The sequence below is a fragment of the Triticum aestivum genome, chromosome 6B (genome assembly GCF_018294505.1).
Source record: "Triticum aestivum cultivar Chinese Spring chromosome 6B, IWGSC CS RefSeq v2.1, whole genome shotgun sequence".
Lineage (NCBI taxonomy): Eukaryota > Viridiplantae > Streptophyta > Magnoliopsida > Poales > Poaceae > Triticum > Triticum aestivum.
In genome coordinates, this window is record NC_057810.1 from 189,807,190 (window position 1) to 189,832,456 (window position 25,267).

At 41.4% G+C, this 25,267-nt stretch overlaps 1 pseudogene; it reads right to left on the reverse strand.

The window, feature by feature from the left end:
- Positions 1-774: 774 nt before the first annotated feature.
- LOC123133929 (scopoletin glucosyltransferase-like) lies at positions 775-2,466 on the reverse strand (annotated as a pseudogene).
- Positions 2,467-25,267: the final 22,801 nt, after the last annotated feature.

The window sequence follows — 25,267 nt, forward strand, 5'->3', positions numbered from 1 at the left end:
CAGTGCGCGTTCATGGGCCGGCCCGCAGGGCGTGACTCCCCTATTTTTTTCATTTCGTCTTTTGTCTTTTCTTTTCTTTTCTCATTTCTTTTTTTCTTCTTTAAATTAATTCGAGATTTTCAAATTTCAAAACATTGCGAGTTTTGAAAAACATGTTTGAGAAATCATAAAATGTTTGTGAATTCAAAAATGTGTGGGAAATCATAAATTTTTTGCAGTTTTAAAAAATATTAGTGATTTTAATGTCAAGAGAGGTCGGGATAGACCGAATTTAACATGGGAGGAGTCCGTTAAGAGAGACCTGAAGGATTGGAGTATCACCAAAGAACTAGCTATGGACAGGGGTGTGTGAAAGTTTGCTATCCATGTGCCAGAGCCATGAGTTGGTCGCGATATTTTATGGATTTCACCTCTAGCCTATTTTTATTGTTGTCTAAAAAAATATTAGTAATTTTATAATTGTTCGCAAATTATAAAACATGTTCGCAACATGGCGAGTCACTGTGTTAAAATAGATGACGCTCGTATGTTAGGGTATTGATTCAAACTTATTTGGATAGCGTGTAAATTTTTTCTCTCCCGTTCCAACGCACGGGCATGTTTGCTAGTTATTATAATATATGATGGAACAAAGAAATTGTAGTGGTATGCAACGTCCTGTTATAAAGAGTGGGGATAATCCTTCTTTTTGAAAAAGAAAAATAAAACACCATTAAAGCGACTTCAGTCGAACACTAAAAATGGCTAAGATAATGCAAATGACCAGCAGCCTGATGAAGTGCACAGTCACGACGCTACAAAATTAATGGAGGAGTACACGGCATATCACACAACAGATTACGCGCTTACACATCGGTGCACATACACACACAGGAGCTGAAGTTATTTTTCACAAATCATGGGCGTCCGTATCGTCCGTCGCGGCCGATTGATTTGATCATCGTCCGCCGCGATGACGTCACAGTAGCTCCCCTGCAGCTCTTCCACCAGCTTCAGCAAGGCGACAGGTGAGGTGCCACCGTCGCTCACCGCTGACTTCGCCGCCTTCTGAGCCCAGACCGCCTTCGCTCGCATTTTCTGCCCGTCCGAGTCGCCGGCGTCCATCAGCCTCCTGATCTTGTGCTCCACCTCCGCCCTACCCACCACGGCCCCCGCGCCCCCGGCGGCCATTATCCTTACCCCGGCGCCGATGATGTGCGTGACGTGGTGCGCGTTCAGGTGCTGCTCCGCCATCTGTGGCCACGCCAGGACGGGCTTCCCCGCTGCCAGGCTCTCCATCACCGAGTTCCACCCGCAGTGGCTCACGAACCCTCCCACCGCGGGGTGAGCTAGCACGCTCCTCTGTGGGATCCACCCGCGGACGATCCTTCCGTGCGGCCCCACGTCCACCGGCGGCGACCACGTGCCGGACCGGACGGCCCAGAGGAATGGGTGGCCGGACTGCACCAGCCCGAGCGCCAGCTCGTCGAGCTGCTCGTCGGAGACATGGGCCTGCGTGCCGAACGACACGTAGACCACCGACTCCGACCGCTCCGCCATCTCGTCGAGCCAGGCGAGGCACCCCTCCGGGTCCTGCTCCTCCTCGCGCTCCGGCACGTCGCCGGCGGCGAGAAACAGAGGGCCCACCAGCCAGGCGCGCGCGCCCGGCTGGTAGAACGACATGAAGGCCGATACGTAGTCCTCTTCCAGCATGGCGAAGCTGTTGACCAGGACGCCCCAGCTGCGCGCGTCGGACTCGCCGATGTCATCGATAAGGAACCGAGTCACTGGGTCCTCGGCGTCGCGGAGCTTGGTGATCGTGTCCGGGACATCAGCTGCCGTGATCCTCACGTGTTCCGGCATATGGGAGACGTGGAAGCTTGCGCCGTGCTCAGCGACAGACGGCGGCGGGCTCGTGATGAGCGATCTGCAGGTGGCCATCGAGAAGCAGGACATGCCTTGGAACACGATGCGGCGGACGCCTGCGTCGGCCGCGACGCGGTGCGTGAACCCGAGGAAGGAGTCGGAGACGAGCACGAGCGGCGGGGCCGGGAGCGACGCCATGAACTCCGCGAATGGCGCCCGCAGGAGCGCCGTGGCGCGCAGGAACGTCGGGTAGAGGTCCGGGCCGGGCAGGGTGTCCGTGGACTCGATGCCGGATGGCAGCGGCGGCAGCGAGGGGAACGGGAGCACCGCGAGGCGCACCGTCGCCGGGAGGCGGCTGCGGGCGAAGGCGAGGTTGGCGGGCGTGACGACCATGGTGATGCGGAGGTTCTTTTGGTGCACGGCGAGCGCCGTGGTGAAGTGGAGCAGTGGGAGGGTGTGGCCCTTCGCCATGAACGGGAACACGACTACGTGGTCGCGGCCGGCCTGGTTGCCCGCTCCGTTCGCGGCATGGGTGGGTGCAGCGGCACCGTTGTTGTGGGTGATGGTGATGGCCATGGCAGGGCGTTGCCGTGTGGTTTGCAGGTTGGGTTCTGAAGGGTTGAGGTCTATGGTGAGGTGACGTGAGGCGAGGTGAGGTGAGGTCCTATATAGAGAAACTCAACGCATGGATCGTGTGTATCCCTTTGTATATCTTATCTTTTTGATATGCGGAATCAATGCTCTTCTGGAAATGATATCTGTATTATTGCAGACACTTTATTTTTTCCAAGTACAGTTTCAGTGCATACACTTGTAAGGTAGTCTGAATTCAATTATACTCCCTCCGTTTCTAAAAATATAAATCTTTTTAAAGATTACAATATGAACTATATACGGAGCAAAATGAGTGAATCTACACTCTAAACTACGTCTATATACATCTGTATGTTGTTCATATTAAAGTCTCTAAAAGGTGAGGAAGTCATGGCCAAGGTTGGGTGCACCCGTCTATCCAGATATCTCAAATTTTGGGAACTAATGTAGTACTACCTCCGTCCTGGTTTATTAGTCCCCTTTGTAATTTGTGCTAAATTTTGATCAAAGATTTAACTGACGAAATATTAGTGCATGTCAATAAAAATTATATCGCTAGATTCGTATTTGAACATATTTTTCAATGATATAATCTTTTGTGACATGCATAAACATTTTGTTAGTTAAATTTATGGTCAAAATTTGGCATAAATTACAATGGGGACCAATAAACCCGTCTATCCATCTATCTCAAATTTTGGGAACTAATGTAGTAGCGGTTCATTGCCAGTGTGCTATTGGTTCATTATGGCAATAGCAACGGTTATTATTGCCACAACATTGATTCATTGTTAGGGTACTCCCTCAAAGCTCAAACTCATATAACACATTTTAGATCACTACTTTAATGATCTAATAAAAAATATTAGTTTACAGGGGGAGTACTAGTATTGAAGGAGAATCAATTTCAGTCCACATGTGGGCAGTTTCTTCCTACCACCCTAGTCCTTGCTTCCTTTCATGGCTTTGTATAAGTGTGCATGATGGCACAATGCACTTCTGTTGCATATACGTTTTACATGCACTGGGTAATTTTAATGGAGATTGAAGAGAGGGGAACCTAAAAGCTCTTCGTGGCAAACAACATTTGTGTTCACGGGCAATTGGGCAATAACACTTGCTTCTGGCACAATGTTTGGCTAACCTCAAGTGTAACCTTTTCAAATCTCTTCATCCACCCCACCAGCCCAATCTTCTAGCGTCCAGTGTCATAAGCTCTTTATTTTAGAACGAAGACACTAGAGGCGTCTGGCTTTAAATTAATAAAGCCCATGTACATACTTTAGTTCTTTGTTCCCCTTCACTGTTTGATAATATCGTCTACAACATGTAGGGCTTGTTCGGTGACGAGGAAACGAAGAGTTCTTATATGTAAACGCTTTTCTTAGTGCGTATCAAAGCTGCTCGCAGACCATAAACACGTATGGCTGCATTGAACGATCGTGCGATGAGATCACCCGCAAGCCCCTCCGCCTAGGGCCGCCGGCCAACCGGCCGTGGCCAATCTCTCCTAATCGGCGCCGTGTGCCACTCCGGGCACGGCGGACACTACCCACCGGAACATGATGGCATTAGCTGATCTGAACTTCGACAAAGGCCAAGATTTTGCACAAGAGGTATGGAGAAAGTGGGGGTGTGCCCATCAACTTCGAGGAAGGTAAAGATCTTTAGGAATTCATCCTGGTGGCGGAATTCACCCGCTCCAAGATTCGACTCTCGGTGGAGTCCGTGGCCACCATACTCCTGGCGCGTTTTGGTGGTCGGGCCTCCTTGTTCAAAGTCCAGCTACTCCAAAATTGGTCCTTCAGATTTTCCGTCTCTTATAAAGAAGTGGGCTTCTCGATCATCAAAGGAGGTAATATATCACTCCCTAAGCTCAACATCAATTTCCTTCTCTGGGGTTCGGGAGGACCAAACTCTTCTTGGGAACTTGATCAATATCTCCAAGAAAAGGAGGACAAGTGGATGCATGTCTTTCGCGACCATCCAACGAAATCTTACCTCCAAGATCTTAAATCTCCTTCCACATATCGTAATCCTGTTCATAGCCAAGGTAGCCCCAGGCTTGATCAAGTTGATCACAATCATACCCAATCTACGGACCGCGATCGCTGCTTAGGTAATGCAGCAGTTAATGGGGTCAACGCGGGATCTTCACGCATTCAAAATGAGGCCCATGAGCTTTTCTATGTCTGTTGCCTCCTATCGGGCCATCTTAGGCCCAGCTGCAAGAATTGTATCAAATGCCGCACCTGTAAGAAGTGGGGTCACATCACGCGGGACTGCTATTCTGCTGGGTCTAGTTCTGTTGTTGTAGCTGCTCAAACCCAAACCCAGAGCCCACCTATCCATCGACAGAATCCCACTGTTCCTGCGATTACGACTAATCAGCCGGTCATCCGTCAAGCTTTTCAGGGAAATAGCGATGGCTCCTCGATTTTGCCTCCTATAGTTGGTATCCGCCATTACGCCGGCTCCTCCACTTCCATTGCTTAGAGACTACTTGCCGGAGTCTCCCAAAACAATGCTCAATCCCCATCCACCAACCTCTCCCTCCATCTTCCTCTGAGCGTTGGCGACTTGGCAATGGCGACCTTCCCTTTCAACCCCACGCCGTTCATCCCTCACGGTCACCAGTGTCTTGATGTGGTGGGCTGGCCGGCGGGGGTCCGCGTTCTTCCTGGTGTTGTTCCAGCGCTGCATGAAGAATGGGCAGTCGCTACGATTGTTCCCATGCCCAATCTGCCTGTCCAATTCAACACCATTCGCGAGGTATTATCTGATTTCCTCTCCGATGTCAAACAACTTGGCTTATCAGAGATCTCTCCGTGCCCTTTCGGTCAATCTTTTGTCAGACTAGACAGTGTATTTGACATAGATGAACTGGTTAGGAATAGCCCTCATCAGTTCACAGATGTTCATGTGTGTTTTGAGAGGCACAATCAAGGTATAAATTGGAGAAGGTTAGAACTCAGCAGAGAAGTCTGGATCTTTCTATGTGGTTTTCCTTTTGATAGAAAGAGTATTCATGATATTAGCAATGTTGTCAACAAGTTTGGAAAATTTGTGATGTGGGATAGGAATAAAAGTACCCGAGTTAACAAAATGGTGAAGGTCAAAGTAGAAGAACTGAGAGATATTCCTGCCAGTTTAGTAATTGGGGAAGGTGATGACTCAGCCACTCTCTCTGTACCAGTAGTTATATTGCAAGATTCCATGCTGGGTAGAGAAGCACCTGATGAAAATCCAATTCCTCCATTTGGCAACCCACACCCAGTCCCAGTACAAGCTCACTTCCATCCGAATCAGCATAATCATTTTTGGGGCCCTCTGCAACATCATGAACAAGTGAACATTGATCAGCAACCTCAGCATGATCTGAATCTACAGATTGCATTCAATAATAATGCTCCACTGGAGGAGGATGCAGAAGAGGAAGCAGAACTACCTGGGTGGGGACATTGGGCTTTGCCTGCAGAGAATCAGATTCTGGACCAGGAATTTCATGAAGGAGAATTTATGAACCTCAATGAGATTATGGAACCCATGGAGGAGGTACAAGAGTAGCAAGGTCTACTAGGACAAGGAAATAGCAACATCCCAGTCTCACATGAGCCCCCTAATGACAGTGCTGAGACTGTTGCCTCTGCAAATGGGCCTTTAGTGCCGGCCCTACCTGATTTGAATTTGATGATTGGGCCATAAGAGTAGATGGCTCCAGTTCCCACCAGGACCCATGAGACCCATCTAGGTAATGGGCCTCTCTTTGAGGATCCTGGTCTTTTGCCATTTTGCATCAGCACCTCTCTGAACCCTTTATTTTGCTGAAGATCCTATGCAATTGGAAGTAAGCAATGCTGTTAAGGATGCTAACAAACAGAGTGGTACAATGCAGAACCCTATCTCATCTGATCACATTCATCTCAAAAGAGAGAGTTGCAAACAGCTGGACTCTAGAATGATCCAGAACAATAATGCAGATCTGAATGTAGTTGAGGACAGAGACATACAAGCCATGGAGAAGAATAGGAATGTTCCTGCAACAGAGGTTAGCAAAGAGATCCATTTATCTGCAACAAAGCGTAATACAGAGTTATCCTTACCTGCAACAGAGATATCAACAGGTCAGAATGCAGGTGTTTCTCTCTCTGATACTACTGCACCCCCTGGTTTTCCACTGCCTATTTACATACAGAATTTTAGCCCTGCTGAGAGTTCTTCAACCCACAACTTCCCAGATATTCCTCTAGAAGATCTGTTGGGCAAAGAAGGGGCCATCATTTGGGAAACACACTTTGCACCAAAAGAAGACAACAAGGACATCATTTAGGTACCAATAGAATGGATTAACTTCCTAACAGATACTCTACTCTCTGCTACCTCTTGAGCTTGCGTTGGTTTTCCCTTGAAGAGGAAAGGGTGATGCAGCAAAGTAGCTGCTACCTCTTGAGCACTGCGTTGGATTTCCCTGAAGAGGAGAGGATGATGCAGTAAAGTAGCGTAAGTATTTCCCTCAGTTTTTGAGAACCAAGGTATCAATCCAGTAGGAGACCACGCACAAGTCCCTCGTACCTACACAAAACGATAGCAACTCGCAACCAACGCTTAGGGGTTGTCAATACCTTCACGGTCACTTACGAGAGTGAGATCTGATAGAGATAATATTTTTGGTATTTTTGATAGATAGATGCAAAGTAAAAAGTAAAGGCAAAGTAAAAACAAAGCAAGTAAATAAAGTGATATAGATTGATATGATGAGAATAGACCCGGGGCCATAGGTTTCACTAGTGGCTTCTCTCAAGAGCATAAGTATTCTACGGTGGGTGAACAAATTACTGTTGAGCAATTGACAGAATTGAGCATAGTTATGAGTATATCTAAGCAATGATCATGTATATAGGCATCACGTCCAAAACAAGTAGATCGAAACGATTATGCATCTACTACTATTACTCCACTCATCGACCGCTATCCAGCATGCATCTAGAGTATTAAGTAAAAATAGAGTAACGCCGTAAGCAAGATGACATGATGTAGAGGGATAAATTCATGCAATATGAAACCCATCTTGTTATCCTCGATGGCAACAATACAATACGTGCCTTGCAACTCTTTCTGTCACCGAGTAAGGACACCGCAAGATTGAACCCAAAGCTAAGCACTTCTCCCATTGCAAGAACTACCAATCTAGTTGGCCAAACCAAAAAGAATAATTCAAAGAGACTTGCAAAGATAACTCAATCATACATAAAAGAATTCAGAGAAGAATCAAATATTTTCCATAGATAATACTGGATCATAAACCCACAATTCACCGGTCTCAACAAACACACCGCAAAAAGAAGATTACATCGAATAGATCTCCACGAGAGAGGGGGAGAACATTGTATTGAGATCCAAAAAGAGAGAAGAAGCCATCTAGCTACTAGCTATGGACCCGAAGGTCTGAAGTAAACTACTCACACTTCATCGGAGGGTCTATGGTGATGATGTAGAAGCCCTCCATGGTGGATGCCCCCTCCGGAGGAGCTCCGGAACAGGCCCCAAGATGGGATCTCGTGGATACAGAAGGTTGTGGCGGTGGAATTAGGTTTTTGGCTCCTGTTCTGATCGTTCGGGGATACGTAGGTATATATAGGAGGAAGGAGTACGTCGGTGGAGCTCCGAGGGGCCCACGAGGTAGGGGGCGCGCCCAGGGGGGCGCCCTCCACCCTCGTGACCTCCTCGGGCACTGCTTGGAGTAGGGTCCAAGTCTCCTGGGTCACGTTCGGTTGGAAAATCACGATCCCGAAGGTTTCATTCCGTTTGGAGTCCGTTTGATATTCTGTTTCTTCGAAATACTAAAAAAAGGCAAAAAACAGCAATTCTAGGCTGGGCCTCTAGTTAATAGGTTAGTCCCAAAAGTAATATAAAAGTGGAAAATAAAGCCCAATATAGTTCAAAATAGTAGATAAAGTAGGATGGAGCAATCAAAAATTATAGATACATTGGAGACGTATCAGGCATCCCCAAGCTTAATTCCTGCTTGTCCTCGAGTAGGTAAATGATAAAAAAGAATTTTTGATGCGGAGTGATACTTTGGCATAATTTCAATGTAAATCTTCTCAATTGTGATATGAATATTCAGATCCGAAAGATTCAAGACAAAAGTTCATATTCACACAAAAATAATAATACTTCAAGCATACTAATCAAAGCAATCATATCTTCTCAAAATAACATGGCAAAAGAAAGTTATCCCTACAAATTCATATAGTCTGGCTATGCTCCATCTTCCCCACACAAAATATTTAAATCATGTACAATCCCGATGACAAGCCAAGCAATTGTTTCATACTTATGACATTCTCAAAACTTTTTCAATCTTCACGCAATACATGAGCGTGAGCCATGGATATATCACTATAGGTGGAATAGAAGGGTGGTTGTGGAGAAGGCAAAAAGAGGGAAGATAGTCTCACATCAACTAGGCATATCAACGGGCTATGGAGATGGCCATCAATAGATATCAATGTGAGTGAGTAGGGATTGCCATGCAACGGATGCACTAGAGCTATAAGTATATGAAAGCTCTATAAAAGAAACTAAGTGGGTGTGCATCAACTTGCTTGCTCACAAGACCTTGGGCATTTTGAGGAAGCCCATCATTGGAATATACAAGCCAAGTTCTAAAATGAAAAATTCCCACTAGTATAGGAAAGTGACAAAATGAGAGACTCTCTATCATGAAGATCTTGGTGCTACTTTGAAGCACAAGTGTGCTAAAAGGATAGTACCATTGTCCCTTCTCTCTTTTTCTCTCATTTTTTTATTTGGGCCTTTCTCTTCTCTCTTTTTTATGGCCTCTTTTGTTTGTAAAGTCCGGAGTCTCATCCCGACTTATGGGGGAATCATAGTCTCCACCATCCTTTCCTCACTTGGGACAATGCTCTAATAATGATGATCATCACACTTTTATTTTTCTTACAACTCAACAATTACAACTCGATACTTAGAACAAAGTATGACTCTATATGAATGCCTCCGGCGGTGTACCGGGATATGCAATGAATCATGAGTGACATGTATGAAAGAATTATGAACGGTGGCTTTGCCACAAATACAATGTCAACTACATGATCATGCTAGCAATATGACAATGATGGAGCGTGTCATAATAAACGGAACGGTGGAAAGTTGCATGGCAATATATCTCAGAATGGCTATGGAAATGCCATGATAGGTAGGTATGGTGGCTGTTTTGAGGAAGGTATATGGTGGGTGTATGATACCGGCGAAAAGTGCATGGTATTAGAGAGGCTAGCAAAGGTGGAAGGATGGGAAAAAGTGCGTATAATCCATGGACTCAACATTAGTCATAAAGAACTCATATACTTATTGCAAAAATCTAGAAGTTATCAAAGCAAAGTATTACGCGCATGCTCCTAGGGGGATAGATTGGTAGGAAAAGACCATCGCTCGTCCCCGACCGCCACTCATAAGGAAGACAATCAATAAATAAATCATGCTCCGAGTTCATCACATAACGGTTCACCATACGTGCATGCTATGGGAATCACAAACTTCAACACAAGTATTCTTTGAATTCACAACTACTTAACTAGCATGACTCAAATATCACCATCTTCATATCTCAAAACAATTAGCAAGCATCAAACTTATCTTAGTATTCAATGCACTCAAAAGAAAGTTTCACATATCTTGAACACCAAGTATATTAACATTAAGCGAATTACCATGCTATTAAAGACTCTCAAAATAATCTAAGTGAAGCATGAGAGATCAAATAGTTTCTTTAAAACAAATCCACCACCGTGCTCTAAAAGATCTAAGTGAAGTACTAGAGCAAAAATTATCACGCTCAAAAGATATAAGTGAAGCACTATGAGCAAAACTATCAAGCTCAAAAGATATAAGTGAAGCACATAGAGTATTCTAACAAATTCCAATTCATGTATGGCTCTCTCAAAAGATGTGTACAGCAAGGATGATTGTGGTTGACCAACAAGCAAAGACACAAATAATACAAGACGCTCCAAGCAAAACACATATCATGTTGGTGAATAAAAATATAGCTCCAAGTAAATTACCGATGGAAGTGGACGAAAGAGGGGATGCCTTCCGGGGCATCCCCAAGCTTTGACTTTTTGGTGTCCTTGGATTATCTTGGGGGTGCCATGGGCATCCCCAAGCTTAGGCTCTTGCCACTCCTTGTTCCATAATCCATCAAAAGAATTCACGCAAAACTTGAAAACTTCACAACACAAAACTCAACAGAAATCTCGTGATCTCCGTTAGAGAAAGAAAACAAAAGACTACTTCAAGATACTGTAGTGAACTCATTCTTTATTTATACTGGTGTTAAACCTACTGTATTCCAACTTCCTTATGGTTCATAGACTGAATTACTAGCCATAGATGCATTGAAATAAGCAAACAACACACGAAAAACAGAATCTGTCAAAAACAGAATAGTCTGTAGCAATCTGTAACTAACGCACACTTCTGTAACTCTAAAAATTCTACCAAAATAGGAAGTCCGGTACAATTTGTTTATTGATCATCAGCAAAAAGAATCAACACAAAAGCACGTTCCTGTGATTTATCATAACTAAATTTGTGCGTGCAAAGTTTCTGTTTTTCAGCAGAATCAAATCAACTATCATCGTAGGTTATCCTATAGGTCCTACTTGGCACAAACACTAACTAAAATATAAAACCACATCCAAACAGAAGGTAGATGGATTATTTATTCCTAAATATAAGAAAAAACAGAAAACACAATATAAAATTGGGTTGCCTCCCAACAAGCGCTATCGTTTAACGCCCCTAGCTAGGCATTGATAATTTTAACGATGCTCACATCAAATACAAGAATTAAAGCACAAAGAGAGCATCATCAAACACGTGACAAACACATCTAAGTCTAACATACTTCCTATGCATAGGCATCTTATAGGCAAATAAATTATCATAGCAAGCAAAAACTATCATATGCAAGGAAGCGGAAAGAAACAATAGCAATCTCAACATAACGAGAGGTAATTTATTATCATGAAATTTCTTACGACCATATTTTCCTCTCTTATAATAGTTACATGTAGGATCATAAGAAAATTCAACAATATAGCTATCACATAACATATTCTCAACACGATCCACATGCATGAGAAGTTGACACTCTTCCAAAATAGTGGGATTATCATTAACTAAAGTCATGACCTCTCCAAACCCACTTTCATCAAAAATTCATAAGATTGAACATTCTCCAAATATGTGGGATCTAAAGTTGACACCCTTCCAAACCCACTTTTCATATCATTGCAAACAATATTATCAATCTCATATTCATCATGGGGATCAAATAATTTTTCAAGATCATAAGAAAAATCACCCCAATCGTGATCATTGCAACAAATAGTAGACATAGAAAAACTAGCATCCCCAAGCTTAGGGTTTTGCATAATTTTAGCACAATTGACATCAAGAGAATTTATAGGAAAATCATTGCAATCATGCTTTTTATTCAAGGAGTTATCGTGAATCTCTTCATAAATTTCTTCATCATAATTTTTAGATTCATGAATTTCAAGCAAAACCTCATAAAGATAATCTAGTGCACTCAACTCACTAGCAATAGGTTCAACATAATTGGATCTCTTAAAGAGATTAGCAAGTGAATGAGGATCCATAGACTTTTAGCAAGCGAAGATGCAAGCAAAAAAAGAAGGTACATAGAGACACAAGATCGAACGGAAGAGGGATGAATAAAATGGCAAGGGTGAAGTGGGGGAGAGGAAAACGAGAGGCAAATGGCAAATAATGTAATGCGAGAGATAGGGATGCGATGGGTACTTGGTATTGTTGACTTGCTTGCGTGAGCCTCCCCGGCAACGGCGCCAGAAATTCTTCTTGCTACCTCTTGAGCACTGCGTTGGATTTCCCCGAAGAGGAGAGGATGATGCAGTAAAGTAGTGTAAGTATTTCCCTCAGTTTTTGAGAACCAAGGTATCAATCCAGTAGGAGACCACGGACAAGTCCCTCGTACCTACACAAAACGATAGCAACTCGCAACGAATGCTTAGGGGTTGTCAATTCCTTCACGGTCACTTACGAGAGTGAGATCTGATAGAGATAATATTTTTGGTATGTTTGATAGATAGATGCAAAGTAAAAGTAAAGGCAAAATAAAAACAAAGCAAGTAAATAAAGTGATATAGATTGATATGATGAGAATAGACCTGTGGGCCATAGGTTTCACTAGTGGCTTCTCTCAAGAGCATAAGTATTCTACGGTGGGTGAACAAATTACTGTTGAGCAATTGACAGAATTGAGCATAGTTATGAGTATATCTAGGCAATGATCATGTATATAGGCATCACGTCCAAAACAAGTAGATCGAAATGATTCTGCATCTACTACTATTACTCCACTCATCGACTGCTATCCAGCATGCATCTAGAGTATTAAGTAAAAATAGAGTAACGCCGTAAGCAAGATGACATGATGTAGAGGGATAACTTCATGCAATATGATAAAACCCCATATTGTTATCCTCGATGGCAACAATACAATACGTGCCTTGCAACTCTTTCTGTCACTAAGTAAGGACACCACAAGGTTGAACCCAAAGCTAAGCACTTCTCCCATTGCAAGAACTACCAATCTAGTTGGCCAAACCAAAAAGAATAATTCGAAGAGACTTGCAAAGATAACTCAATCATACATAAAAGAATTCAAAGAAGAATCAAATATTTTCCATAGATAATACTGGATCATAAACCCACAATTCATCGGTCTCAACAAACACACCACAAAAAGAAGATTACATCGAATAGATCTCCACGAGAGAGGGGGAGAACATTGTATTGAGATCCAAAAAGAGAGAAGAAGCCATCTAGCTACTAGCTATGGACCCGAAGGTCTGAAGTAAAATACTCACACTTCATCGGAGGGGCTATGGTGATGATGTAGAAGCCCTCCGTGGTGGATGCCCCCTCCGGCGGAGCTCCGGAACAGGCCCCAAGATGGGATCTCGTGGATACAGAAGGTTGCGGCGGTGGAATTAGGTTTTTGGCTCCTGTTCTGATCGTTCGGGGATACGTAGGTATATATAGGAGGAAGGAGTACGTCGGTGGAGCTCCGAGGGGCCCACGAGGTAGGGGGGCGCGCCCTCCACCCTTGTGACCTCCTCGAGCACTGCTTGGAGTAGGGTCCAAGTCTCCTGGGTCACATTCGGTTGGAAAATCACAATCCCGAAGGTTTCATTCCGTTTGGACTCCGTTTGATATTCTGTTTCTTCGAAATACTGAAAAAGGCAAAAAACAGCAATTCTGGGCTAGGCCTTCGGTTAATAGGTTAGTCCCAAAAGTAATACAAAAGTGGAAAATAAAGCCCAATATAGTCCAAAATAGTAGATAAAGTAGCATGGAGCAATCAAAAATTATAGATACATTGGAGACGTATCAGTAGCGTAAGCATTTCCCTCAGTTTTGAGAACCAAGGTATCAATCCAGTAGGAGATGACGCACAAGTCACTGAATACCTGCACAAACAATCAAGAACTGGCAACCAACGCGATAAAGGGGTTGTCAATCCCTTCACGGTCACTTGCAAAAGTGAGATCTAATAGAGATAGATAAATGGTAAAGTAAATATTTTTGGTATTTTTGGTTGGATAGATTGGAAAGTAAAGATTGCAAAATAATAGATCGGAAATTAGCAAGATGTAAACGAGATTCAATAATATGGAAAAGAGACCCGAGGGCCATAGGTTTCACTAGTGGCTTCTCTCGAGATAGCATATATTACGGTGGGTGAACAAATTACTGCCGAGCAATTGATAGAAAAGCGCATAATTATGAAGACATCTAAGGCAATGATCATGAACATAGGCAACACATCTATGTCAAGTAGACCGACTCATGCTTGCATCTACTACTCTTACTCCACAGATCGACCGCTATCCAGCATGCATCTAGAGTATTAAGTTCATAAAGAACGGAGTAACGCATGAAGCAAGATGACATGATGTAGAGGAATTAACTCAAGCAATATGATGAAAACCCCATCTTGTTATCCCCGATGGCAACAATACAATACATGCCTTGCTGCCCCTACTGTCGCTGGGAAAGGACACCGCAAGATTGAACCCAAAGCTAAGCACTTCTCCCATGGCAAGAAAGATCAATCTAGTAGGCCAAACTAAACCGATAATTCGAAGAGACTTGCAAAGATATCAAATCATGCATATAAGAATTCAGAGAAGAACCAAATAATATTCATAGATAATCTTAATCATAAATCCACAATTGATCGGATCTCGACAAACACACCGCAAAAGAGTATTACATCAAATAGATCTCCAAGAACATCGAGGAGAACTTTGTATTGAGAATCAAAGAGAGAGAAGAAGCCATCTAGCTAATAACTATGGACCCAAAGGTCTATGGTAAACTACTCACACTTCATCAGAAAGGTAATGGTGTTGATGTAGAAGCCCTCCGTGATCGAATCCCCCTCCGGCGGATCGCCAGTAAAGGCCCCAAGATGGGATCTCACGGGTATAGAAGGTTGTGGCAGTGCAAAAGTGGTTTCGTGGCTCCCCCTGGTGTTTTTAGGGTATAATAGTATATATAGGCGAAGGAACTAGGTCAGGGGAGCCACGAGGGGCCCATGAGGGTGGGAGCGCGCCCTGCCCCTTGGGCGCACCCTCCTGCCTCGTGGCTTCCTCGTTGTGTCTCCGACTTCATCTCCAAGTCTTCTGGTTTGCTTTCGGTCCAAGAAATATCATCGCGAAGGTTTCATTCCGTTTGGACTCCGTTTGGTATTCCTTTTCTGCAAAACTCTAAAATAGGCAAAAAAACATAAGCTGGCACTGGGCCCTCTGTTAATAGGTTAGTCCCAAAAATAATATAAAAGAGCATATTAAAGCCCATTAAACATCCAAAAAAGATAATATAATAGCATGGAACAATCAAAAATTATCGATACGTTGGAGACATATCAAGCATCCCCAAGCTTAATTCCTGCTCGTCCTCGAGTAGGTAAATGATAAAAACATAATTTTTGATGTGGAATGCTAACTAACATATTTATTCATGTAATTCTCTTTATTGTGGCATGAATGTTCTGATCCCAAAGATTCAAGACAAAAGTTTAATATTGACATAAAAACAATAATACTTCAAGTATACTAACAAAGCAATCATGTCTTCTCAAAATAACATGGCCAAAGAAAGCTATGCCTACAAAATCACATAGTCTGGCTATGCTCTATCTTCATCACACAGAATATTTAATCATGCTCAACCCCGATGACAAGCCAAGCAATTGTTTCATACTTTTGATGTTCTCAAACTTTTTCAATCTTCACGCAATACATGACCGTGAGCCATGGATATAGCACTATAGGTGGAATAGAAGGGTGGTTGTGGAGAAGACAAAAAGGAGAAGATAGTCTCACATCAACTAGGCGTATCGACGGGCTATGGAGATGCCCATCAATAGATATCAATGTGAGTGAGTAGGGATTGCCATGCAACGGATGCACTAGAGCTATAAGTGTATGAAAGCTCAAAAAGAAACTAAGTGGGTGTGCATCCAACTTGCTTGCTCACGAAGACCTAGGGAACTTTGAGGAAGCCCATCATTGGAATATACAAGCCAAGTTCTATAATGAAAATTCCCACTAGTATATGAAACTGACAACATAGGAGACTATCTATCATGAAGATCATAGTGCTACTTTGAAGCACAAGTGTGGAAAAAGGATAGTAACATTGCCCCTTCTCTCTTTTTCTCTCATTATTATTTTTTATTTGGGCCTTCTGTTTTTCTTATGGCCTCTTTTTTTTATTTTTATTTTCTTTTATTTTTCGTCCAGAGTCTCATCTCGACTTGTGGGGGAATCATAGTCTCCATCATCCTTTCCTCACATGGGACAATGCTCTAATAATGAAGATCATCACATTTTTATTTACATACAACTCAAGAATTACAACTAGATACTTAGAACAAAATATGACTCTATGTGAATGCCTCCGGCGGTGTACCGGGATGTGCAATGATTCAAGAGCGAGATGTATGAAAAAATTATGAACGGTGGCTTTGCCACAAATATGATGTCAACTACATGATCATGCAAAGCAATATGACAATGATGGAGCGTGTCATAATAAACGGAATGGTGGAAAGTTGCATGGCAATATATCTTAGAATGGCTATGGAAATGCCATAATAAGTAGGTATGGTGGATGTTTTGAGGAAGGTATATGGTGGGTGTATGGTATCAGCGAAAATTGCGCGACACAAGAGAGGCTAGCAATGGTGGAAGGGTGAGAGTGCGTATAATCCATGGACTCAACATTAGTCATAAAGAATTCACATACTTATTGCAAAGATTTATTAGTTATCGAAACGAATTACTACGTGCATGCTCCTAGGGGGATACATTGGTAGGAAAAGACCATCGCTTGTCCCCGACCGCCACTCATAAGGAAGACAATCAATAAATAAATCATGCTCCAACTTCATCACATAACGATTCACCATATGTGCATGCTACGGGAATCACAAACTTTAACATAAGTATCTCTCAACTTCACAACTACTCAACTACCATGACTTTAATACCAGCATCTTCATATCTCAAAACAATCATAAATAATCATACTTCTTATAGTATTCAATGCACTTCTTATGAAAGTTTTTATTATACCCATCTTGGATGCCCATCATATTAGGACTAGTTTTATAACCAAAGCAAATTACCATGTTGTTCTAAAAGACTCTCAAAATAATATATGTGAAGCATTAGAGTTCAACCATTTCTATAAAATAAAACGACCGCCATGCTCTAAAAATATATAAGTGAAGCACTAGAGCAATATTGTCTAGCTCAAAAGATATAAGTGAAGCACATAGAGTATTCTAATAAATAACGGTTCATGCATGTATCTCCCAAAGGTTGTGTACAGCAAGAATGATTGTGGTAAACTAAAAAGAAAATGTTCAAATCATACAAGACGCTCCAAGCAAAACACATATCATGTGGGGAATAGAAATATAGCCTCAAGTAAAGTTACCGATAGACGAAGACGAAAGAGGGGATGCCTTCTGGGGCATCCCCAAGCTTAGGATTTTGGTTGTCCTTGAATTTTACCTTGGGGTGCCTTGGTAAGCCCCAATCTTAGGCTCCTTCCACTCCTTATTCCAAATTCCATCAAATCCTTACCCAAAACTTGGAAACTTCACAACACAAAACTTCAACAGAAAATCTCATGAGCTCCGTTAGTATAAGAAAATAAATCACCACTTTAAGGTACTGTTGTGAACTCATTATTTATTTATATTGGTGTAAAACCTACTGTATTCCAACTTCTCTATGGTTCATACCCCCCGTTACTACTCATAGATTCATCAAAATAAGCAAACAACACGCAAAAAACAGAATCTGTCAAAAACAGAACAGTCTGTAGTAATCTGTAACTTCGAATACTTCTGTAACTCCAAGAATTATGAGATAAATTGGTGGACGTGATTAATTTATCTATTAATCTTCTGCAAAAATAATCAACCTAAAATCACTCTTCTGTTAAAAAATGACAGCTATTCTCGTGAGCGCAAAAGTTTCTGCCAAGTCTTCCCAAAGGTTCTACTTGGCAAAAACACTAATTAAAACTTAAAACAATATCTAATCAGAGGCTAGATGAATTATTTATTACTAAACATTAGCAAAAAGCAAAAAAAAAATTGGGTTGCCTCCCAACAAGCGCTACCGTTTAACGCCCCTAGCTAGGCATTTAGATTCCGATGATGCTCACATGAAAGACAAGAATTGAAGCACAAAGAGAGTATCATGAAACATGTGACAAACAAATCTAAGTATAACATAATTCCTATGCACAGGCATCTTATAGGCAAACAAATTGTCATAGCAAGCAAAAACTAGCATATGCAAGGAAGCGGAAAGAAACAATAGCAATCTCAACATAACGAGAGGTAATTTAGTAACACGAAAATTTCTACAACCATATTTTCCTCTCTCATAATAATTGCATGTGGGATCATAAGCAAATTCAACAATATAGCTATCACAAGACATATTCTTAACACTATCCACATGCATGCGAAGTTGACACTCTTCCAAAATAGTGGTATTAACATTAACTAAAGTCATGACCTCTCCAAACCCACTTTCATCAAAAAAATTATAAGATTGAACATGCTCCATATATGTGGGATCTAAAGTTGACACTCTTCCAAACCCACTTTCAATATTATTGGAAACACTATTATCAATCTCATATTCATCATGGGGCTTAAATAAATTTTCAAGATTATAAGAAGAATCACCCCAATCATGATCATTGCAACAAATAGTAGTCATATCAAAACTAGCATCCCCAAGCTTGAGGTTTTGCATATCATTAACACAATTTACATTAAGAGAATTTATAATAACACCATTGCAATCATGCTTTTCATCGAAGGAACTATCAAGTATGGGGGCAATAGCAACAATCTCATGTTTAACATACGGAACTATAGCAAATTTGTCATCATAAATATTGGCATCATGGCCACAAGAATAGCAAGCATCATGTTCATCAAGGGATATTTCAATCAAATCATCGGAATCATAATTATCTATAGATTCACGCATATCATTATTTTCTTCCAAAGCAACGGTCATTCTTTCAATAAATTCTTTGACATAGAGACATTACGAGAATAGTTTTCATAGCAATATTTAAGTATGTCAAAATTTTCAGATTTGTAGAGAGTAATATCATACTTTTCAATCAAGAAGCAACTTCATAAGCACCCTTAAAAGCAACAAATTCTTCAATTTGTTTGATATCATAGTAACTATAAACACGCTTAGCATAAGAAGATAGGAATTCATTATCATTAAACTCACATAGGTAGGGAAGGTGTTTTTTAGGGTTCTTAGAGCAACAAGTAAAATCATAAATTTCACAAAGATTGCAAGCATAGCACAACAACCTGTTTATTTGATCCCATAAGAGTCTCCCTTTTTCAGACAAATGGTGACGCACAAAATGACCATGCTCATCTAAAGATTTTCTCTCAACTAAACTAGTTGGGGTTTCAGCACGAGCACATAAAAATCAAAGATGATCCAAGTAGAACACTTTAAGTGGATCCATATAAATAGATTTTTAGCATGGAAAGATGCAAGCACATAGAAGGCACATGGAGACACAAGCAAACATAAGATCGAACGAAAGAAGGGCAACGAAAAGGCAAAGGTTTTTGAAAATCATTTTAGAAGTGGGGGAGAGGAAAACGAGAGGTGAATGGTGAATAATGTAATGCAAGGGACAAGAGTTTATGATGGGTACTTGGTATGGCTTGACTTGACGCAGATCTCCCCGGCGACGGCGCCAGAAATCCTTCTTGCTACCTCTTGAGATTGCGTTGGTTTTCCCTTGAAGAGGAAAGAGTGATGCAGCAAAGTAGCGTAAGTATTTCCCTCAGTTTTGAGAACCAAGGTATCAATCCAGTAGGAGACGACGCACAAGTCACCGCACACCTGCACAAACAATCAAGAGCTTGCAACCAACGTGATAAAGGGGTTGTTAATCCCTTGACGGTCACTCGCAAAAGTGAGATCTGAGAGATATAGATAAACGGTAAAGTAAATATTTTTGGTATTTTTGGTTGTATAGATTGGAAAGTAAAGATTGCAAAATAATAGATCAGAAACTAGCAAGATGTAAACAAGATTCAATAATATGGAAAGAGACCCGGGGGCCATAGGTTTCACTAGTGGCTTCTCTCAAGATAGCATATATTACGGTGGGTGAACAAATTACCGCCGAGCAATTGATAAAAAATACATAATTATGATGACATATAAGGCAATGATCGTGAACATAGGCATCATGTCTGTGTCAAATAGACCGACTCCTGCCTGCATCTACTACTATTACTCCACACATCAACCGCTATCCAACATGCATCTAGAGTATTAAGTTCATAAAGAATGGAGCAACGCATTAAGCAAGATGACATGATGTAGAGGAATTAACTCAAGCAATATGATGAAAACCCCATCTTGTTATCCTCGATGGCAACAATACAATACGTGACTTGCTGCCCCTACTGTCACTGGGAAAGGACACCCCAATATTGAACTGAAAGCTAAGCACTTCTCCCATGGCAAGAAAGATCAATCTAGTACGCCAAACTAAACCGATAATTCGAAGAGACTTGCAAAGATATCAAATCATGCATATAAGAGTTCAGAGAAGAACAAAATAATATTCATAGATAATCTTGATCATAAATCCACAATTCATCGGATCTCGGCAAACACACGGCAAAAGAGTATTACATCGAATAGATCTCCAAGAACATCGAGGAGAAATTTGTATTGAGAATCAAAGAGAGAGAAGAAGCCATCTAGCTAATAACTATGGACCCGAAGGTCTGTGGTAAACTACTCACGCTTCATCGAAGAGGTAATGGTGTTGATATAGAAGCCCTCCATGATCGAATCCCCCTCCGGCATATCGCCAGAAAAGGCCCCAAGATGGCATCTCACGGGTACAGAAGGTTGCGGCGGTGGAAAGTGGTTTCGTGGCTCCCCCTGATGTTTTTAGGGTATAAGAGTATATATAGGCGAAGGAACTAGGTCAAGGGAGCCACGAGGAGCCCACGACGGTGGGGGGCGCGCCCTACCCCCCCTGGGCGCACCCTCCTACCTTGTGGCTTCCTCGTCGCGTCTCCGACTTCATCTCCAAGTCTTCTGGTTTGCTTTCGGTCCAAGAAAGATCATCGTGAAGGTTTCATTCCGTTTGGTATTCCTTTTCTGCAAAACTATAAAATAGGAAAAAAACTGGCACTTGGCCCTCGATTAATAGGTTAGACCCAAAAATAATATAAAAGAGCATATTAAAGCTCATTAAACATCCAAAACAGATAATATAATAGCATGGAACAATCAAAAATTATAGATACGTTGGAGACGTATCACTCTCCGCTAATAAATTTGATTGGGGTAAGAAATTTATCAAGCCACAAGTATGGGAGATTATTTCTCAAAACATGGAAGTAAATAATTGATTGCCTTTTGCTATACCAGAAACATGTCCAGAAAATCATTATGTGTTCTGTTTGCTGGATAAACCTCAGGATCAGGAAAATATTCCATCTGCTAAGGGGGACTGCTAGGAAATGTCCGCTTCCTCCACCTCAGCACTGCACAAGAATAGGAAGAGGAAAGAAAAAGGCCCTTTGGTTGAAACAAAGGTAAGAAGAAGTTGTAGATTGCAGCAGTTACAAAAAGGGTTTAAGAAATCTGTTTGTATGGGCAAGGAATGTCTAGCATGTCACTCTCTGCCTCCTTCCATTCCTACCAAAGTTATTAAAAACCTGAACACCTCTTTTTGCAAGGTGAATGCTCAGAACACTGTAGAGGAAAAAATTACCAACATATCCAAGAAGCCAAAGATCAGCAATAAGTCCAAGGAAGGAAACCTGGTGCCAAAAGCTAGCAGCAAGTCCAAGGAAGGCAACATGGTGTCAAATGGCACCAGCAAGGGTCAAAACTAATCTTCATGCTCAATGAGACATGTAATAGCCTTGTTAGCTATTTTTCTTTTTGCCTTTTGGGACTTTAGTATCAGCTCTCTGAAAAGACAGACTAAGATGTTTGGTTCTTAGTTTGGAATAGTTATGTTATGCTGTAATATGCTTAAGCTCGAGTTATCTAAGACTGTAATGATGCTGATCTATCTGAAATGTTCTATACCCATATCTATCTTGTTGATATCAGTTGGTTCAGTGCATCACAAGTGTTTGGGATCATATTCCCACTATAAGTGCACAAGAGTTCAGGTTACTCCAGTTCTTTGATCATGGCTAGAAACTGGAATATTTTGAATTGGAATATCATAGGTCTAAATGATCCTAAAAAATGGGATGCTATATCAAATAAGATTGAGGAATCTAGATGTTCAGTTCTATGTTTACAGGAAACTAAGAGAGAGGCATTTGATCTATCCTATCTCAGAAATTTCTACCCCAAAAGATTATCCAAATTTGAGTTCCTCCCATCCATTGGAGCTTCTGGAGGGATTCTCACTACTTGGAATGATAGTCTTTTCTCAGGTCACATCTTCCACCATAATGCTTTCTCTCTCTCAATCAAATTCACATGTAAACTCAATGGTACTGAATGGATTTTGACCAATGTGTATGGGCCTTGTATTCCTAAGGATAGAATTGCTTTCCTTGACTGGTTTCAGAACTTCCAAGTTGATGATGAGATGAACTAGATGATTATTGGAGATTTTAACTAAATCAGATATCCAAAAAATAAGAATAGAGAGGGAGGGAGCATTAATGACATGCTACTTTTCAATGAAGCAATCAACATACAAGCACTTATTGAGATCCCACTCAAAGGAAGACACTATACTTGGAGCAATATGCAAGATGCCCCCCTGATTGAGAAGCTTGATTGGTGCTTTACATCAGAAGCCCGGGCCCTCATATTCCCTACAACTATTGCTATTCCTGTAGCAAAAACTACATCTGATCATACTCCTGTTCTCATCAAAATTGGTACCACAATCCCAAAATCCCAGATCTTCAGGTTTGGAAATTTCTGGCGTAAACATGCTCAATTGAAAGAGGTGGTCACACAGATTTGGGAACAAGATGTTTAGGAAGTGGATAGTGCTAAGTGTATTGCAGAAAAATTCAAGAGACTTAGGAAAGGTCTTAGAATTTGGGCCAGGACTATTTCCAATATGAAAACAACCATTGAAAACACCAACTTCATGATCCTATGCTATGATGTTATTGAGGAATTTAGAGATTTATCAAATGAGGAATCCAATGGCAGACTTATCCTAATTGAACACTTGAGAGAAATTAATGAACATCAGAGGATATACTGGAAAAAGAGAGCAGCCATTAGGAAAATAAAGATGAGAAGCAGATACCAAGTATTTCCAAGACAAGGCAACTATTAAACATAGGAACAATCACATTGCTATTTTGAGATATGAAGATGGTTTTGAACATCACGATCACCAAGCTAAAGCAGCTATTCTCCTTAGAACTTTCAAAAACAGATTGGGTACTGCATCAAAACCTGATAACCCTCTGCTTTTGCACACTTTGTTACACCAACCAGTGGACCCCTCAGAGTTGGAGATTCCTTTCCCCAATGGGGAGATTGATGAGGTGGTTAAGCATATGCCTGTAGATAAATCCCTGGGTCCATATGGTTTTAATGCTAAATTTCTCAAGGCATGTTGGGACATAATTGCTCCTGACTTCTATAAGCTTATAAAAGATTTTCATAATGGGACTGTTAACATTCAGAGCATAAACTACTCTTTCATAACACTCATTCCAAAGGAAGAAGCTGCTATTTTACCAAATGATTTCAAACCTATCACTCCCCTGAACTGCACACTGAAGATCATTACTAAACTTTTGGCAAACAGACTTCAGAAAGTCATCCTTTCACTCATGCATCACAATCAATATGGCTTTCTTTTTAACAGATGCATTCAAGATTGTCTAGCATGGTCTTATTAATATATTTATCAGTGCAAGAAATCTAACAAGGAACTGGTATTATTGAAACTAGACTTTGAAAAGGCATTTGACATGCTTAATCATGATACCATTGTGGAGATTCTGGAAGCAAAAGGTTTTGGGAACAAATGGATTAGATGGATTAAGATGATTTACAGCACTGGGTTTTCTTCTGTCCTACTGAATGGGGTTCCTGGTAAACAATTCCAGTGTAAATGTGGAGTGAGGCAAGGTGACCCTCTATCCCCTCTCATTTTTGTTCTGGCAGCTGATATCCTACAGACAATGTTGAATGAGGCAAAGAGAAGTGATCTAATTTCAGATCCTTTGATTCACCAGTCCAGCCAAGACTACCCCATTATTCAATATGTTGATGATACCATTTTGGTAGCAAATGATGATGCTACTCAACTTCACAACATCAAGAATCTATTGGTCCATTATGCTGCTTATACTGGTCTGAAAGTGAATTACTCAAAATCTACAATGATCTCCATCAATACCCCTGAGCACAAGATGCAAATTCTCACAAACCTATTGGGTTGTCAGATAGGTACATTGCCACTTCAATACTTGGGACTTCCACTCAGTATCAGTAAACCAAGGGTTGAAGATTTTATGTCTTTACTAAAAAGAGTTGAGAACAGATTTCTGGGTTGCTCAACTTTGTTATCTACTGGAGATAAGCTCACCCCCATTAAGTCTGTCTTCTCCAGTCTGCCCATATTCTTTATGTGCTCCCAACAAATACCCATAACAGTGGTGAATCAACTTAACCATTATTTTAGAAACTGTTTTTGAAGGAAGTATGGATCTCAAGACAGAGGAGCAGTACTGATTGGTTGGAATATTGCTTGTCAACCCAAGGCTAATGGGGACTAGGTATACTGAATATTGAGGTGCATAACAAAGCTTTGCTTCTGAAACAAGTGCACACATTTCTTAATAAGGAGAACATCCCTTGGGTGAATATTATTTGGGAATCATACTATCAAACCTCTTTGCCTGAGGAGAGAATGGTGGGATCATTTTGGTGGAGAACCTTGCTCAAATTACTGCCAATCTACAAAGAATTTGATGTTTCTTCTGCCTATTCTAGCAACACAACCCTCTTTTGGTCACATTGCTGGTGGGACCAGCCTCTTCAGAACAAATTCCCTGAGCTAAGCTCTTTCAAGAACAGCAGCACTATTTCTCTTCAAAAAATTCTCAACTCGGTAGAACTGGCAACTCATTTCCATA